The sequence below is a fragment of the Pseudopipra pipra genome, chromosome 14 (assembly GCF_036250125.1).
Source record: "Pseudopipra pipra isolate bDixPip1 chromosome 14, bDixPip1.hap1, whole genome shotgun sequence".
Taxonomy (NCBI): Eukaryota; Metazoa; Chordata; class Aves; order Passeriformes; family Pipridae; genus Pseudopipra; species Pseudopipra pipra.
This window is the reverse complement of record NC_087562.1, coordinates 7,901,330-7,918,438: the sequence shown is the minus strand read 5'-3', so window position 1 is coordinate 7,918,438 and position 17,109 is coordinate 7,901,330. Positions and strand designations below refer to the sequence as shown.

Genomic DNA, 17,109 nt, shown 5'->3' with positions numbered 1-17,109 from the left:
CTCCCAGCCCTACTTGGTCCACCCATCCTGGCCATCCTGCCCAGCAGTGACCTAAGCAGAGGAGAATTTCTGCAGGAAAAGAAGAGCATCCTGCATCAACCCAGGGTCTCCACAGCGTGCTTGGCTTGTCTCTCCATTCCCACCTGATGCTCTGCTGTGAGCAGTCAGGATGAGCACCCAGCACCCCACAATGCTGCATTAGTAACAATATTTAGTAAATACAGAGGTGGCAAAATTGTGGCTGCAGTCCCAGCACTCCTTCAAGGATGCTGCGAGACCTTGCAGGGAGGAGACAGCAACGCTCCCGGGGGTCTCCTCTCTCATTCCAATAACCAGGCTTGAATTCCTCCCCAATTTCACACCCTGCTAAGTGAAATGGATCCGGGGCTGATAGGGCCGGCTCCTATCGTGCCGGCTCCCCGGCCAAAGCTCACACGCGGCCCTTTGGCACGCAATGGCTCTGCTTGCAAAACAATGCCCCACTTATGCCGCGCCAGCCACAACTCTAAAGCCTGTTTGCTGCTGTTTAAATTTGCAAAGGCTCCTTGCCAAGATAAAATACCCAAGGCCAGTGCTTGCTACATTATCACAGTCAGGCTTTTCAGCCACATAAAGGAGCCTTTTTTTGTTTTTCAGTTGTGTGTTTTTTTTTTTTTTTTGGAGGAAAGGCTCGTTGGTGTGGCAGTAAAGCTGCAGGATTTGCATGGCAAGGGCTGGAGGGGCTGGAGCTGAGTGCCAGGAGACATAAACTTCCTGCTCCTGCAGTGGCTGAATCGTGGAGATGGGGACAGCAGAGCTGGTGGCATGCAGGACTGCCCTACTGATGCAAAGGGTCCATGTCCTGGTGGTGGTGGCAAGAAATGGTCACGAATTTACCCCATGCAAATCACACATGGCACATAGATATAAGGGCAAGGTGTAAAGTTGGGATTTGTTCCTCAAAACCCTGATGTCAAAAATCTCATGCCAGGGTTTGAGGGTCCCCCACTCCTGCATGGTGAGTCCCTCCTGCTGGCTGTGGCCATGGGGCATCACTCTGAGGTGGTACAGCAGCCCTGGGAGCAGCGTGGCACAGAAATCCAGGGCCTCTTGGTGCGGCTCCGATGGGGCCTTCGATAAGGAGGGCTGGGTGTGTTGATTTAAAGTGATATTCCCCAGGCAGCTCCTGCATCCACCACCCGAGGGTTTATGAATCCAGCCCAGGTACAGTTCACCCCTTGTGGGATGGGAAACCCAGAAAAAAATGAAAATGGGGACTATTTCATCGATTTTTTTACAGGCCTCAGTCAACTCCCAGGACCAGGCTCCTCTCTGGATTACCACCGGCATCACTTCTTGGATTTTTACATTTCAGCTCCTGGAAGAGGAGCTGGAAAGGGATGGAATGGGGGCACAGGAAGTTTTGCTTTTAAAAACACATGTGATATTTATTGCCAGGCTGCCTGCCCACAGGGAGAGCAATCTCCACCTGCATTTGTGTGCCCTGCTGGGGGCTCAGCCCTTTCACCTGTCCTTGGAGCATCCTCCCACACCAGGGCTGACATGGGGCCACCTCCAGCCTCCTGCAGCCTTTCTGTGGCTCAGGAACATGGATACAAGCCGAGCAGTGATGGCAGGAGCCTGGCTGGCACTGCAGAGCCCTGCCTGCTGTTCCATGGGGCAGGTCCCATCCTGCCAGGAGCCCCAGCATGCCAGACAGGTTGTGATTCACCGCCCCGGCTCCCTGGCACCCGGAGCCAAGCAACTCCGCTCCTCACTCCTCCAGAGCTGGTTGTGCCCAAGGGGCAGAGCTGAGGGTCCTCTGGGGCTGCCCGTGCTCCCTGAGCACCTTAGAGCTTCCCATTTCCTTGGCACTTATTCCTGCAGACACAAATCCTGGGAGGCCACATCACTGCCATAGATAGAAACTCCTTCCCATAAGAGCTGTGAATCCCACCAGCAGCTCATCTGGGACACCATATGGGGACCACACTATGAAGACGGGACCACCAGGTCCCCACAAGTGAGGCAAAAGCAGGGGAAGCATCTCCCCAGGGTGAACCCATGCTCTGGTGAAAACATTGGCAAGGGAAAAAAATGGTTGTGAGAACAGGAAAAAGCCAAACATGAAACAAGGAAACCCCACCAGCTGCTGAAGCAAAGGAGCGGCAGGTCCAGCCCCTGCCCTGGCAGAAGGAATAAATCCTTCCCATGTCAGGAAGAGAGGGGATGGCCTCACTGGGGGACTCAGAGAGCCGGGTTCAGCGCTGGGCTCGGCCTCTCCCCTGCCTGACCTTGAGAAGTCGGTTACTCGTGGTGACTCAGCCTCCATCTGTAAATCAGCCGATAACGCTCCCCTGACTATCGCTCCCTGTATCAGCTGCCCAGATTAGCCAGGCAGGGACTGTTCCTGCCTGTGCCCTGGACAGTGCCCAGTCCAGCCCTGATGGGGCTGGGAGATGTGCAGGGATGGGGGTAAGGGACTCCGGTTGGGTTTTGGCATGGAAGAGCTCCCAGGCTGCTCCTGCAAGGTGAATAAACCATCCAGGATGGTTCTCTCTGTGACAGGACCCCAAGGTAGAGCTGTGTCAGGGGAAGTTTAGGCTGGACATTAGGAAAAGGTTTTTCTGCTAGAGGGTGGTCACCACTGGAACAGGCTCCCCAGAGTCACAGCCCCAAGGCTGCCAGAGCTCAAAGTGTGTTTGGACAATGCTCTCAGGGACAGGGTGGGATTGTTGGGGTGTCCTGTGCAAGGCCAGCAGTTGGACTGATGATCCCTGAGGGTCCCTTCCAACTCGGGATATTCTGTGATTCTATGGGGCTGCTGCTCTCCAGGTGGGTATCGCAGTCAGCAGCACTGCAGTTCAGCTCAGAGATCAGGGAGAGGCGTGGGAGTGGGTGGCTGGAAAAAAAATCAAGATGCCAACTGGGTGGCATCACCCAGGCAAATTACCTTCACTGCTGCTGGTGTGGGGGAGATGGGTGGGAGCAGCATTCCAGGCCCTAAAGGGGCTCCAGGAGAGCTGGAAAGGGACTTTGGACAAGGGCCTGGAGTGACAGGACAAGAGGGAATGGCTTCCCACTGTCAGAGGGCAGGCTCCAGGCTGGAGGTGACCTGGATGGGGGGAGAGGAGGAGACATGGAATACAGCCCAGCCCCATCTGAAGGTCATCCCAATCCCATGTTGGCATAAAAAAAAAAGATGGATCAGGGTGACCTGGGAAAGAAAATCCCGTAATTCCCGGCTGGGTAGTTGCAGAGCTGGGTGTCAGTACGGACACTTGCTCTGGTCCCACCCCCATCCAACAGCATCCAAGTGTTTTCCAAAGGAAATAAGATGGCTGGTGATAGGAGTAGAGAGGCTGTCCCAAGGGTTAGCTCAGCTTCTCACCCATTAAGGAGCGGGAAAGGCAGCTGGGATGTGCCAAGCAGGGCCAGGAGCTGCCAGGTTGCAGCCACCCCAGGGAAGTCTGGGTTGGATGCACACATCCTTGACTGGGCAGCGATGGCAGAGCCAGGACCTGCATCCTCCTGTTCCTGGAACTGCTGCCAAGTCAGGGACAGCTCCCAACCTCCCCGCACATAAGGGGCTGACTGAGTCTGGTGTGTTTTGGCACCAGGGAGCAAAGCCCTTCAAAGCATCCCTAAAAATCCAGAGGCATCGGACATCTGAGACCTCCCGAGCCCGAAACTGCGGCAGGAATAATCTCCCCAAGGAATCAGCAGAGGGGCTGGGGCTGACAGCACCATCTTTGTAGGGCTGTAATAAAGAATGACTTATTTTTGACATTTATTTAAGAAATATTAATCTTTCATTTTCCTTCTAAATGCTCCTGTTTGCTAAGGAACTATCTGTTACCTAAGTGGTCCGATAAATCTTCTAAGGTAAAATTACATGTTAGATGCTGCCAGAAGGGTACATTTAAGAATACTTCCTAAATTATCAACTGCATTAATCTTAATTACTTGGGTAAAAGTAGAGTCTGGCATTAGGGTGAACTAAATTGAACGGGTGTTTGTTTGTCTTTATCACATCTCATATTTGAGATCCTTTAACAGAAAGCAGATAAAAGGCATGTGGGGCAGTGAGGGGCAGAGCTGCTGCCTGATGGAAATGATGGCTCTGGATGACAAAGAGCAGGTGGGAGGGAACCCCTGGGGTGCCCAAGATGGCAGGACCTGCCTGGGGCAGGTGGTACCAGAGCAAGGCAGCACAGCAAAAATATCAAAAAAACCAAAATTAACTCCTTAGACAGCAGTTTGAGGGATAAAAGAGGTTTTACAGAGCATGGGGTGACAGGACAAGGGAGAATGGCTTTAAACTGACAGAGAGTAGGTTTAGATTGGATATTATGGAGAAATTTTTCCCTATGAGGGTGGTGAGGCCCTGGCACAGGTTGCCCAGAGAAGCTGTGGCTGCCCCATCCCTGGAAGTGTCCAAGGCCAGGTCAGGCAGCGCTTGGAGTAACCTGGGATAGTGGAAGGTGTCCCTGCCCATGGCACGGGGAAGAACAAGACGAACTTTAAGGCCCCTTCCAACCCAAACCATTCTGGGATTCTGTGTGGGGGTCCCACATAGAAACTCCTCCTGCTCTATGGGCTTTCACTGCCTCCACACAAGGGTGACTCTGAACATGCTTTGGGTTTTTGTCCCCAGAACGGGACTTTTAACTCCTGCCTCAAGGATTGAAATCCTATCGCCATGGATCAATCTGACCCAGCTCAGCTTTGGCTGGAGCTGGGAACTGGTCCTTCTCAAAACCTTTTAAGCTTTCTGCCTCTTGCTGCTGCACTGCTGCAGGGTCAGAAAAGCAGCCAGGGAGATCCCTGAGCATCCCTTCAGCTAGGAACATCCCTGGAGCCTGTCTGGGATGAAGAAGAGAGTGTCTGGCTCCCAAAAATAGCATCCAAGCCTGTGCTGTCAGCTGGCCCGTACCTTGGCACTCTCCGCCGCTCAGCTACTGCCGGGACTCACTTTCACCTCCCATGAAATATGAATTTCTTGGCTGCAAAGGAAAGAGAAAAATATGTCAGGAATCTGTGCTTGGCTTGGTTGCAGCACTGCAGTGTGTGGAGAGCGTCAGGAGCCAAAAGGAGGGGTTTGCACCCCAAAATGCCTCATCAGGGCCACCCCAGCTGGGTCCCCATGGGTGGGTGGCTTTGACTGGGTGCTGTGGGAGTAAGGAAACTGGATGGAGATGGGGTTCTATCTCCCTCTTTTCTGCATCCCAGCTCCATCCCTGCATCCTGGACACCGCCTCCACCCACTGGAGTCCTGCAGACCAGACGCTTCATTGTAATCATGGTCAGAATATGGCCCTAAAAGGCAGCAAATGGTGCAGGAGGAGGAAGAGGAGGAAGGAGGGACTGAGGACCGCCAAAGCCCTGGGCATGCTTAGGGCATGGGGCAGTTGCCAACCTGCTGCCACCAGGCCTGACCCTGCACTCCTCACCACGCCATTCCCAAGCTTCCATGCCCCTCAGATGGGAATTTATTCCCATGTTTGGATAAAGATGAGGATTCTAAAGGATTGCTGTTACCTCCCTACCAGACCCAGGCCCAGCCTGGAGTTCACTCATGTTCATTGCTCCCGAAGAGAACATGGATCATATCCAGACACATCAAACCCTCTTCTGACATTAACTCATTTCCTGGTGAAATAAAGAGAAAAGAGGGATGAGGGATCTGGTTCCTGTCTGGACATGATGCAGCAGGAGGGAGCATCACATCCAGAGAGAAGTGATACCCACCTCCCCTGCCAGCCCTGGTCCCTGCTTGTTCCTGAAGCTGGGACAGGGACAAGGGACTGCGGTTGCTCAGGACCAGAGGTTGGAGCACCCCTTGGACAGAAACCACAGTGGGAAGGAGCTGAGTCTTGGTGCTGAGAGCTTGAAAAGGACCTTGTAAGAGGGGCTGTGAAATACTGTGGGGATGCACATACACAGGGACACATGGACATGGTCCTGGATGTCCTGGTCTGGCTGTGTTGGGGCAAGAAGTGATTTCCAGCAAATTTTTCTGGCCCAAGGAGAAGTTGGAAGATTACTGAGAAAGTTTGTTTTTTGCTCACAATGATCCAAAATTGATTTTCTGGATCTGAACAGCTTTGAATTTCCAAACTGGTGAGAATCCAGCTTTCACTGGGGATCCAGATTTTTCAAACAGTCTTAATCCTTCCTGGATTTATAATGCAAAATCATGGAGGACGAGAAGGAGGAGGGGGACAGGTCCCTGGCTGCCATGGCCGGGCCTGGCAGCTCCCTGGGCACCCCAGGAGATGTGGGGGCGTCACAAGCCGGTGTCTCGGCACTGCCTCTGGGCTCCCTTCCCAGTCCTGAGGTGCTGCAGGAGGAGGCTCCATGTCCGGGACATGTTGGAGGTGGCTGGTATGAGGGGAGGGGAGGAGACATGGAATACAGCCCAGCCCCACCTGGAGGTCATCCCAATCCCATGTTGGTATGAAAAACGATAGATGGATCAGGGTGACCTGGGAAAGAAAATCCCGTAATTCCCGGCTGGGCAGTTGCAGAGCTGGGTGTCAGTACGGACACTTGCTCTGGTCCCACCCCCATCCAACAGCATCCAAGTGTTTTCCAAAGGAAATAAGATGGCTGGTGATAGGAGCAGAGAGGCTGCTCCACCATCAAGCTTCTCACCCATTAAGGAGCAGGAAAGGTAGCTGGGATGTGCCAAGCAGGGCCAGGAGCTGCCAGGTTGCAGCCACCCCAGGGAAATCTGGGTTGGATCCACACATTCTCGACTGGGCAGCGATGGCAGAGCCAGGACCTGCATCCTCCTGTTCCTGGAGCTGCTTCCAAGTCAGGAGCAGCTCCCAACCTCCGCCCACATAAGGGGCTGACTGATTCTGGTGTGTTTTGGCACTGGGGAGCAAAGCCCTTCAAAGCATCCCTAAAAATCCAGAGGCATCGGACATCTGAGACCTCCCGAGCCCGAGACTGCGGCAGGAATAATCTCCCCAAGGAATCAGCAGGGGGGCTGGGGCTGACAGCACCATCTTTGTAGGGCTGTAATAAAGAATGACTTATTTTGACATTTATTTAAGAAATATTAATCTTTCATTTTCCTTCTAAATTTTTGTTATAGGTTTGAAAAGAGCTGTTGTAATTTTTTCCCAATATCAATTACTGGACAGTGTGCACCTACAATGAAAGTCTCCCCCCCCTTTTCCCCTCTCCCCATCCAGTTTTTCTGGGGTGGGGGGAGGTGGGAAAGGGGAATGAGCGGAGTTGGGCAAAGAGCGGCAGAGGAGCGGGGGAGGCTTCTCTATAAAACCAGCCAGTGCCACGTTTCAGCCCGCTTTTTTGTCTGTAGGACTTGCTGTCCACTGACAGAGCGACAGCCACCCTCGGTTTCGGCAGACAACCTCTTTTCCCTGAGGAGTTTTTTTTTCCCTCCCTTCCTGGCACCGTGGAAGAAGGACTGGGACAGCCCCCGACCCTTTTGGAGGGAAGTATTCTGCCTGGGGCTGAGGGACTGCATTATCAGAGCATCTTGATGAAGTTCAATAAGGCCAAGTGCTGAGTCCTACACTTTGGCCACAAAAAGCACTAGAGGCTGGGCACAGAGTGGCTGGAGAGCAGCCAGGCAGGAAGGGACCTGGGACTTTGAATTGACAGGAAGCTGAACATGAGCCAGAGTGTGCCCAGATGGTCAATAGGGCCAATGGATCCTGGCCTGTATCAGGAACAGTGTGGCCAGCAGGTCCAGGGAAGTGATTCTTCCCCTGTACTCAGTGCTGGTGAGGCCACACCTGGAGTGCTGTGTCCAGTTCTGGGCCCCTCAGTTCAGCAAGGATATTGAAGGGCTGGAGCAGGTCCAGAGAAGAGCAACGAGGCTGGGGAAGGGACTCGAGCACAAGCCCTATGAGGGAGCTGGGGCTGTTCAGCCTGGAGAAGAGGAGGCTCAGGGGAGACCTTCTCACTCTCTACAACTCCCTGACAGGAGGTTGTAGCCAGGTGGGGGTTGGTCTCTTCTCCCAGGCAGCTATCAGCAAGACAAGAGGGCTTGGTCTTAAGCTCTGCCAGAGGAGGTTTAGGTTGGATATTAGGAAGAAATTCTTTACAGAGAGGGTAATCAGGCATTGGAATGGGTTGCCCGGGGAAGTGGTGGATTCTCCGTCCCTGGAGGTTTTTAAGATGAGACTGGATATGGCATCAGTGCCATGGGCTGGTAACCACGGCGGTAGTGGATCAAGGGTTGGACTTGATGATCTCAGAGGTCCTTTCCAACCCAGCTGATTCTATGATTCTATGATTCCCGCAGCAGCTGCCTGGCCTGAGGACTGCACCATAGCCCTGGGACTGGCAGGGACAAAAAACCCTTTCACTGTTGGCCGTGGAGCCCCCATCACTCACGGGGCTGTGAGCACTTGTTGAGGCGCCGGGGACAGCCCGCCCTTGGCCCCCCTGATTTGCCACCTGAGGAATTAGGACTTTGTTTTTTGAAAGTTTTGGTTGCACCGTTGTTGTTTATTCAGGTTTGTCAGTAAAGAGCTGTTATTTTCCTTTTACATGCCTTTCACCTGAAGCCTTTTAATTTCAAAGTTGTAATAACATAGAGGGAGGAGGTTGGCTCCTCTCTTCTGGCCCACCCTCCTTAACGGACCTTTGTGTCTTGCTAAACTAAGACAATGCTCCTGTTTGCTAAGGAACTATCTGTTACACAAGTGGTCCGATAAATCTTCTAAGGTAAAATTACATGTTAGATGCTGCCAGAAGGGTACATTTAAGAATACTTCCTAAATTATCAACTGCATTAATCTTAATTACTTGGGTAAAAGTAAAGTCTGGCATTAGGGTGAACTAAATTGAACAGGTGTTTGTTTGTCTTTATCATATCATATCATATATCTGAGATCCTTTAACAGAAAGCAGATAAAAGGCATGTGGGGCAGTGAGGGGCAGAGCTGCTGCCTGATGGAAATGATGGCTCTGGATGACAAAGAGCAGGTGGGAAGGGACCCCTGGGGTGCCCAAGATGGCAGGATCTGTCTGGGGCAGGTGGTACCAGAGCAAGGCAGCACAGCAAAAATATCAAAAAAACCAAAATTAACTCCTTAGACAGCAGTTTGAGGGATAAAAGAGGTTTTACAGAGCATGGGGTGACAGGACAAGGGAGAATGGCTTTAAACTGACAGAGAGTAGGTTTAGATTGGATATTATGGAGAAATTTTTCCCTATGAGGGTGGTGAGGCCCTGGCACAGGTTGCCCAGAGAAGCTGTGGCTGCCCCATCCCTGGAGGTGCTCAAGGCCAGGTTTTACAGCAACCTGGTCTAGGGGAAGGTGTCCCTACCCATGGCAGGGGGAGGAACAAGATGAGCTTTAAGGTCCCTTCCAACTCAAATCATTCCATGATTCTGTGATAAGACTGGAAGGGTGGGTGTCCCACAGGGTGCTGGAGAAGGAAAAGGGCTCTGGACACCAGCACATCCCATATCACCCTGTGTGTGACCAGCCCAGATTCCATGGTACACAGACAGAGCAGGATTCACCACATCCTCTGCTCAAGTTTTTCCCAAAATTTGGCTGCTGTCCTGCTTGTTTGGAGAAGGGCATCGTGCCTGAGTGTGCCTGGGCCCTCTCTCTGAGATAAGCACATCGTGTGGTATTTTAAGGCATAGAACTGAAATGAAGTGGGGGATTAAGTGCTCCCTTTCACTGGGCCTTGGAGAGGGATCAAATATTGCTGCGGTGAAATCTCCCTGTCGCCCAGGTCTGTGTGACCTGGGCACACTTGTTATCACAGAGGGAATTTGCATAAGCCAAAAGGAAGGATTTTTCTCACTCTTCCTCACTTTTGTTTTAAATTGAAGGAAAATTTGTCCACTGACATCCCTGTGATGGAAAGCTGAAGGGGAACTGGTGGATAAAGGGGAGAAATTATTCTGTGCTGCTGGAGACGTGGATAAAGGATAGATTTAGAGGAAGGGGAGCTCAGAGGCAACACCATAACCTGGCTGAACCCCCAGGCATCACCAGGGCACAGCACACTGGTGTCCTGTGACACCATATCCCTCTTACCCCACTCTCCCGGGATAGGGCCCCGCTCCGCATTTCCCTCCTGGCCTTTCGTGACCCCCCAAAAAAGGAAGAAAAAAGCAAAACAGCCAAGGCAATGACACCATTCCCAGGCCAATATCACGTTTCCTTCCTCCCAGCAGAGCCTGGGTTTGCTCCAAGCTGCCTTCCCCCCGCTCCTGCTCCCAACCCTGGTCAAACAGGGACAGGAAACCCAAGAGCAATGAGCACATCGAGCACATCTCCAGCACCTTCACCCAAGCCTTATTCAGCTCCTTGTCCTTTTGGCATCTTCCTCCTCTCCCTTTGGAGTGGCTGCTCAGGAATGGGGGCAGTTCTGCCTTGGGGCACACGCACACACACACATCACTGAGTGAATTAATTGGCTTGAAGCAATTAAACAGTCACAGACTTCAACTGGGGGCAAACCCAGCCCTCATCCCTCGGGTAGCTGGGAGCCCCTGGCCTAGGAGAGGGACCAAGGAAGGTCCCTTCCCTGGGGTCTCATCCTGCTGATGACTAATCTCTGGGGATACTGGTCTTGCTGAGCCCCAGCAGGCAGACAGACAGATCTCCAGCTCCCTGATGGAGGCTGATCTCTGCAAGAGCAGTGAAATCCTGGTATTCCTTTGCAAACTGCTCCAGCTGAAAGGAGGCACTAGCCCAGAGACCCACACACAGCCAGGATTTGACAGATGGAGAGAGGAGCATCTCACCTGGGGCTCAGATGGACCACATGTGGCACAAGGACCATGGAAAGGACAAGGACCATGGGCGGCACAAGGAGCACGGGAAGCAAAAGGACCACAGGTGGCACAAGGATCACAGGAAGCACAAGGAGCATGGGTGGCACCGACCAGCAGCTGCTCTGAGCACACCCACCAACCTGGTTCAGATGATTGTGTCACCCCAAAATCTTGGGATGACTCACATCCAGAGTCCATTCCTGCTGACCCAGATCCCTCTCCCACTATAACCCACCCATCCCTGGTGGTACCCGATGCTGCACCAGCTGCCTCAGCCCAGAAAGCAGGGATGCTCCTGTCCAGCCTGAACTAGTTCCCACAGGATCTGATAGGAGGAGACTGCTGCTAGATTTGGGGGCTTTTAAGCTGTCAACTTTCCTATAATTATTAGCAATGTTTTAAATCAGTTCTCTTCTGAAATTTGCTTCTGAAAGACAAGATTAATGAGCATTTCCTTTGGGGATTTATTGCACTGTTAATTATTCTCTTCCAGAAATTTGGTTCAGAATATTATCAGCTTTTTTTTTCAATTAAAAGTGATTATAATTTGCTCTATATAAAAGAAAAGTGGATTTAAAATAAAAATATAATATCCCCCTTTCCTGATTAACTATAATAGTCAAGCGATGGAGATAAAAGTAGCCGGTGGCTCTGGCAGACCACGTTGTGCAGACACGAACTTGGTGCCCCCCCTGGCAGCAGTTCCAGCCCTGATGGGGTCCAGTTTTTGGGATAACGGGATTCATAGAGGCCAAGTTGTAATTTATGGAGATTTCCTGCAGAGGGAAGCAAAGGTGTCTGCAAGGAGCCACCCGACGCGGTGCCAACTTTGGACAAGGGGTTCAGGGAGGAGGAGGAGGATGGGGATGGGGAGAACCCAGGAATGCTGCTCCCGAATAATATTTGGATGCAATTTCAGAGGTCAGGAGATGCTCGGTGGGATTCCAATCCCTATGGGAAGGGGCTGGAAGAAGCAGTGGTTGCTCTTTTAACCAGAAATGCCTTTTGCACCAGGTTTGACGCAGGGACAGCCCTGGAGAAGGGGCTCCGGTGCCCTTTCTGGTTCCCAGGCTTTTTGCCCTCCCCAGCAGACATTCCTCATGTGCCTCCCAAATACAAAACATTCTGAAAATGCTCTTAGTTCAAATGCTCACTTGGTGGGGGACAGATCCAATTACATCCCGAGCACAGTGGGGAGCAGCCCCACGCAGGGCTTTGCTGGAAAACCCCACAGACTGCACAGCACCCAGCCCACATCCCCTGCCAGGCTGGATTTAACCCAGACTGCCCCTACAAAGCCCCATTGCTCCCCTTGGCTCGTGGGAAGCAAAGGAAATGTTGAGAAAAATGCAAATTTCGGCTGGGAGATGCCCTGTTCTGGCACTGGGGACAGGCAGGTTTGGGGGGTCCCTGTGGGGGTCATGGCTGAGGTGACCCAGGGGTGCAGTCTGTGTCCTTCTGTAAGCGATGGGATGCTCCTGCTCCAGGTGCCATCTGCCCTGAGGAACCAAGGCACTTCTGTGGATGCCTTAGGGGGCTTCAAGTAGCAAGTTGGACCCACGCTCAGATGCCTGAGTGGAGGGCACATCACAGGTTAAGTGGGATCAGAGGGCTGTGCAGCTCAGATGTGAGCACGGTGTGCACTGTCCTTCTCCCTGACCTTCCCAACATGCCAGACCTCCAACTGCAATGCTGTGGGTATCCCCTCTCATCCAGCTCCGCCATGGACTGACAATATCCCTGCTAAATCCCTGCTAGTTTCTGGAGTGATGCCAGAGCCATCCTTGGCTGCATGTGATCTGCAGCTACGGCGCAGACACTGCTGCAAAATCCCAACAGCCACATCCCATTGCTGCCAGAGAGCAGGGATCCCACCACCCCCCAACAAGAGAGGATTTTAATACCATTCCCTTAATTACTCCTTTCCACAAGTGATATCCTCTGGCCAAAGAAAATCCAATGGGAGCAGATCCCTGCTTATTTCTGCTCCTGAGCATTTCCCCCTTGCTTGGCCTGTGCTGTTCCCACTCCAAAGGGGATGCACGTGGCTCATGGAGCCCCTGCAAGGAGAGAATCACACTCCAGAGAGCAGGAAAGACAGCCTGGGAATTTTGGGTTTCCCCTCCTTTAGGCTCCCTCTCCCACCCATGGAGCTAGGATGCACCCATGGGTACCACATCACCATGGGGAGCTGCACCCATGGGAGACAGGGCTGGGGCTGTTGTGATTTTGATGGTGAACCACCTAGTTTGGCTTCCTCCAGCTGGAGCTGCTGCCTGAAGCCAAGCTTGCCATCACCTCCAACACCTCTCAGAGTGTTCCCCCAGAATTCCTGGCTCTTGGAAGGCAGAAGGGATGTGCCACACAGGAAAACACAGCATAGGATGGGGGGGTTAGGAAAGGGATGGACGCTCAGGGTCAGCAACACCAGGACAGTTCATGAGCTCTGTCATGTCTGGGCTACAAAACCTACCAGCTGCCCCAGTGCCAGAGCACAGGCACAGGGGGGAACACTGAGTTTTGGGAAGCAGGATTCTGAAAAACGAGCTGTCCTGGTGCAGCCCCCTCCGGCCCTGCTGGCTGCAGACGCTGGCGCTGAGAGATGCTCTCTGTTCTCAACGGGAGCAGAATCGCTCGGGGCCAAGAAAAACGCATGGAGCTATAAAAAGTCCAGGGAACAGAGAGACATTCATGGACAACTTCAATCGGCTGCTGCCTGAAGATGCTGGTCACAGCCAGGCGGGATTCATGGATCAGCCCCAGCCAGGAGCAGTGGGGTGGCTGCCAGCCCCGGGCAGTGCCAGGGCGGTGACCAGCCTGGCTCCCTCTGCCTGCCAGCGTCATCTGGATGGGCCAAAGCATCAGTCATATAAAAACAGGCTGGATTTGCACACCCTGCTGGTGCATCCCTGGTTTGTGGAGTGAGGAGGAGCTCCACTAAAATCCATCCGTGTTTTCCATCGTCTCTTCCGTGTGCCTGGTTCCCTCCAGCTGTCCTCCACCATCAAAGCTGGGCAGTGCTGGGTCAGGTTTGTTTGCAGGTGCCAAACACGAGTCCGGCACATGCCTGAAACTTCAAAGGGCCAGTAATGAAAAGCATTTTGCCAGTGGATTTCCAGCCCTTCCCGCCGGTCCAGCTGCTGGATGGCAGATGTGGGGACATGGACACATCCCTGTGCCTCAGCCACGGCAGGAGAGGGCACGAGCCAGGCCATTCTAAGCTGGAGAAAACCCTCTGTGCTATTTCTTCTGCTTTTTTCCCTTCTTTGCTGTTTCCCCAGGCACCATCCGTGCACGAGCAAGGCCGAATAATGCCAATATTCATTGCCCAGACAAGTGCAGGCGAGGAATGTTTTCTCCAGAGACACTCCAAGCGACAAAATCCCCTTCCTCAGCTGGTGTATTTTTCTTTCATCAGGCAAAAGAAATCAGCAGAGGGCTGAAGAATGGCATCCTGTAAATATTTTCCTTTTGCTGATGCTGAATGAGGTGGAAAAGCATTCGGGGTCCAAGCCCATCCCTGCTGTGCTGGTCCAGGTACTGCTCCAGGACAACATCTCTCTTTAGGGCGTGCTTGAAGGATGCAAAGCAAAGATTGGGGACTTCCCTTCTCCTTCAAGATATGGTTTTCAGGCAGACCAGAGAGATTTTTAGATGTTGTCTCAGAGACACCAGGTCTGAGGAAACAAGGCAGCTGCTCTTCCCAGGGCTGAATCCCAGAAGTCAGGGATGCTGCAAGGGAAAAGGGGCTGGAAAGCATGGAAATGGGGGGATCTGACCACTTCCCCCAGCCTGGGGCAGGCAGTATCACCAGGGAGTGGGACCCAGGCTTCCCTGTATGCCTCATCCCTTTCCTCATCTTCAGCCACTGAAGGAGAAATGAAAAAGAACAACCTTCTGGGAGTCTGGAAAAAATGGGTATTTTTACGTCCTGGCTGGAAAAGTGAATTCTTCCAAATGGCGATAATTTAAAAAAAAAAAAAAAAGAAAAAAAAAAGGGTGAAACCAACTCGTTAATGATTTCTCTCCAGACTCCAGTGCAGGTAGCAGAGGGAAGGATGTTGGGACATCCCTCCCTCTCCAACGGGCCACACTCATCCTGGGATTATTTTTCCTGCCCGCAGAAAGCAACCCAGACAATACCTAATCCCATGGACACCGGAAACGATTTATTTCCCTCAGCTATTTAGCAATGACCAGTGCTAATGCAACACTGCTAAACCCCACATACTTTCACAGTGAATTCACAGACCAAAAGGCCTTTTTTTCCTTCACCTGGAGATTTAAAGCTCTGGGAGCCGGCAGGAGATATTTGTAGGGAAAGCCATGTGGGATATTCATGCCGGCGCTGGGATAAGGCTGTGGAGTGAATAACTTTGTGCATCTCTCATCTGCCCTTCTCCTTTTCCTTGGTTTTCCAGCAAAATGTTGCAACTAATAATTTTCACACATGGCGCAAGAGCTGCCGTAAAGTGGCTGCTTATTCCATTAAAGCTGTCGGTTGCTATCGGGTTTAGGGAAAGGGGGTGTTGGAGAACCCCGTGGGGTATCGCTTTACCCCATCACTTCCTGCCCAGGTGATCCCACACAAACTCGTCTGTGATGAAAAACATTTGGGACCTGAGACACATTTCCAACCGAAAACACAGGCTGCGATTCAGCTTCTCCCCTGCCTTCCAACACATCCTCCTTTTACCACAGAAAGTGGCATTTATCTCGGGATTCCTCAAAGCCGCGGTGTAAAAAAATAGGGAAGACATTAAATATAGGTCTGGGTGGCTGCCTGCCATGGCTGTGCCCACGCTACCCATCTTCTCCAGGCACACACTTGCCCCCCGGAGTGGCTGGAGCCCCTCCTCTGTGTTGGGATGCTGGAGGATGATCCCAAATAAACTACTCTGTGCAAGCAACTCTACAAAAACAAGCTGGGATCTGCCAGAGGGAAATGGATTTGTCATACTAGGTTGTCCCAAAAAAGAGCTGAGCCAAGGACATGGAGACACAGCAAGAGGACAACTCCCTCATGCCTGTGTCTGGTCCCAGCACATCCCAGCATTCTGACACCCAGCCTGCCTTCCCTAAGCCACCCTTTAATCTTCCTGTTTCTAAACTGAGAGTTGTGATGACTGACCAGAGCAAGACCTCGCTGTTGTTTTTTTTTTAAAGGTGCTTTGCAAAAACACATGATAAAGAGGAACAAATGCTGCCCCGGGCCCAGGCCAGCGAACACGGCGGGGGCTGCAGGGGCTGCGAGGGCTCTGCCCTTCGTGCCTCTGCTGGGGCCGAGCCCAGGCAGAGCTTGGGGGTTGCTTTTCCCTTTCATCCCATGCCAGGTTTCAGCCCAGGATTTATACGGTCAAATCCAAAAATCCCTGGAAGGCAGGGCTTGGCACGGCCGGAACGCAGATGCTGCCTTTGCCCTGCTGCTGTAATTATGCCCCCAAACTTAGAAAGCAGCGGAAGAGCAGCGTGTAGCGCTGCAATTAGGAGGCTGTTTAATTGCAGGGCAACTGTGTATTGTTTTCCTCTCCCTGCCTCCAACTGCCAACAACCAGCCGAGCATCAGGAGCCACATTGCAAACCCAGGAATTGCAGCTCCATGGCACTCTCCGTTCCTGCATCCTTGGAGCATCACCACATGTGGCTGGAGAGCTCTGAGCACAACAGGATTGTCACCACAAAGGTGACTCATCACACCTTTGGGTCAAGAGCAGTGGGAAGAGCATCCAGAGCATCCAGTTGGGGAAGGAGCCACCAAAATACAGAACCACAGAATATCCTGAGTTGGGAGGGACCCACAAGGATCATTGAGTCCAACTCCTGGCCCTGCCAGGACACACCAGCAATTCTGCCCTGTGCCTGAGGGTGTTGTCCAAATTCTCCTTGAGCTCTGGTGCCATGACCACTGCCCTGGGGAGCCTGTTCCAACACCTGACCACCTTCTGGGAAAAGAACCTTTTCCTAATATCCAACCTAAACTTTCCCTGACACAGGTTAAAACTGACAACTGAGAGGTCGGAACTGGAATATCAGGATGTTCTTTTCAATACTATCTATTGGTTGCAATGTAGAAACCAAATTTAAATACACACAAGAAATTTATCTGCCACTTGGTCTGAAATCTCACATAAAGGAAAAATTTCCCCTAAATTTACAGGGAAATTTGAATCAAGACCAAATTTTGCCCTTTGACACCTCCCTGCACCAGTAACTGTTTTAGGTTTTTGAACAAGTGAGAGAAATTGAATCATAGAACCATAGAATAGAATCATAGAATAGTTTGGGTTGGAAGAGACTTTTAAAGGTCATCTAGTCCAATCCCTGCAAAGAGCAGGGACATTTTCA

The 17,109-nt window shown here is 52.1% G+C and overlaps 1 protein-coding gene across 1 annotated transcript in view; it reads right to left on the bottom strand.

The window, feature by feature from the left end:
- ZNF469 (zinc finger protein 469) overlaps positions 1 to 17,109 on the bottom strand; it is a 186,003-nt gene that overhangs the window by 15,524 nt on the left and 153,370 nt on the right. Inside the window, exon 4 of the mRNA XM_064671016.1 lies at positions 4,916 to 4,985. The gene's annotated coding sequence lies outside the window, so the exon portion shown is untranslated. The remainder of the gene's footprint in view (positions 1 to 4,915; positions 4,986 to 17,109) is intronic.